Source organism: Sprattus sprattus (genome assembly GCF_963457725.1).
Source record: "Sprattus sprattus genome assembly, chromosome: 14".
Lineage (NCBI taxonomy): Eukaryota > Metazoa > Chordata > Actinopteri > Clupeiformes > Clupeidae > Sprattus > Sprattus sprattus.
In genome coordinates this window covers 2,525,828-2,528,327 of record NC_137912.1, presented here as the reverse complement: position 1 = coordinate 2,528,327, position 2,500 = coordinate 2,525,828, and positions in this window count along the sequence as shown.

Here is a 2,500-nt window from a genome sequence, read left to right as displayed (position 1 = left end):
GTGTTATGTCCATCTATAGCATTTCCTTAAGGACAGTGTCTCATACTGTCCCCCACAACCCTGTGTTTGTGTGTTTGTGTGTGTGTGTGTGTGTGTGTGTGTGTGTGAGTGTGAGTGTGTGTGTGTGTGTGTGTGTGTGTGTGTGAGTGTGAGTGGGTGTGTGTGTGTGTGTGTGTGTGTGTGAGTGTGAGTGTGTGTGTGTGTGTGTGTGTGTGTGTGTGAGTGTGAGTGTGTGTGTGTGTGTGTGTGTGAGTGTGTGTGTGTGAGTGACCCATGTGTTTTTCTCTCAATTCACTTCAATGTAATTCAGTCCAGTTCAGCTGAACTTCATTGGCATTCTGTATTGCAAAGCCGTTTCAGAAGTCATCTAATTAAACTCAGTTTAAAGTGATTTCTATTGGTCTGGCTAATGCAGTTGGAAAAGCTGTTGCATCTCAAAAATACCGCAAATATTACATACAAACAATAATAAAATCAATAATAAATAAATAAAAGAAGGAAAACTCTAATTTTCTTTCTCTCTTTTCTATTTGAAGTTAAAATAGAATGACCAGAATCTCTCTCTCTCTCTCTCTCCCACTCTTTCTCTCTCTCTCCCTCACTCACACTTTTTCTCTCTCTCTCGCTCTCTCTCTCTCTCACTCACTTTTTCTCTCCCCCCCCCCCCCCTGTACATTTCTCTGTGTAAACTTCAGCTCTGACATTCTGACAACAGCGTCCAGCCAGGTACCCCTTTTTGTGACCATTCCTCTTCCTCTCCTCTCCTCTCCTCTCCTCTCCTCTGTTCTCTTCTCTTCTCTTCTCTTCTCTTTTCTTCTCTTTTCTTCTCTTCTCTAGCCTTATCATGCACTCCCATATCTTTGGACTGTTACTCTTCTTTTTCCCAAACAGGGAAACTCCTGTGGCAGTTATTGACTTCTTTTGACTGATTCCTGAGTTTGAACGATTTTAATGCATGTGTGTGTGTGTTTGTGTGTGTGTGTGTGAGAGAGAGAGAGAGAGAGAGAGAGAGAGAGAGAGAGAGAGAGTGTTTTAAGTCATGTGAGAGACACTTGTTTAAACTCAAAGTCAAAACACTTGGCACACCAATGCACTTTGGGTTCCATATCAGGGCAAGACTAGCGCTTCACTCCCTGTTAGTGTCTCGTGCATGTGTGTGTGTGTGTGTGTGTGTGTGTGTGTGTGTAACTCCCTGTTAGTGTCTCGTGCTCCCTAACTTGCATTGGCTCTGAGCTGTTGGTCAGACAATACAGGATCCGTTCATTGGACCTATCTCTCTCACTCGCTCTCCCTCGTGTATACACATGAGGTGGTATGTCCATCTATAGCTTTTCCCTCAGGACAGTGTCTCATAGTGTACCCCACGACCCTGTGTGTGTGTGTGTGTGTGTGTGTGTGTGTGTGTGTGTGTGTGTGTGTGTGTGTGAGTGTGAGTGGGTGTGTGTGTGTGTGTGTGTGAGTGTGTGTGTGTGTGTGAGTGACCCATGTGTTTTTCTCTCAATTCACTTCAATTTAATTCAGTCCAGTACAGCTGAACTTCATTGGCATTCTGTATTGCAAAGCCATTTCAGAAGCCAACTATTGACTAATTAAATTCAGTCTAAAGTGATTTCTATTGGTCTGGTTAATGCAGTTTGAAAAGCTGTTGCATCTCAAAAATACAGAAAAACAATAATAAAATCAATAATACAGTAAAAGAAAAAATAAATAAATAAAAGAAGGACAACTCTCATGTTCTAGGTGAGACAGTACATCTGGATCACACCATGGTTGGAGTCTAGCTCTGTGTTGCCAGACAGCCCTGTCTCACTGGAGTAATATATATAGTAATAGTTGTACTTACATGGATGCTAGTGAACTGCTGATACCAGCTCAGTTTTTTTCATAGTTCATAAAAAATAGTGAAACCAGAATATTGACTTGCAAAGCTGATTCAGGGTCAGTCGGCTGTAGAATTAGAATTAAATTGTCATATGAATGCCTTTAGCGCCATCTTCTGGACATATGTACACATTACAAACATCGTAATTAATCTTCGAAATTGCATTTTTAGTGGAATAACTGAGATAGAATAGCAAGGTAGACTTACATTAAGATTGAAAAGTAAACAATGTACCTTGAGAAAACATTTCATACCACCTATGGAACACACACACACACACAGCAATATCTCCTGGATATCAATATTTTATTTTCAGTAAATGCACGCGATGGCACTCAAATGAAGTCGTTCTAGTCAAAGAGTCAAAGCCTCTCTCGCGGCTGCCCGACAGTAATGAGTACGCATAAGCAACGCGGGAATATTCGGCACACACACTCTCCAATACACTCCCCACATCAATCACCAGTAGTGCGAAAAGTTTATTGAATGACACTTTTCCGCAGGCGGAACAAAGCCAGAGATAGACCTCATTCATCATCTTGAAACTCTTAATAGCACGTATAATGCGTTTTATTTTGCTGACAGTTGGAGGTGAACTAAGAGACGCCATTTCACCCG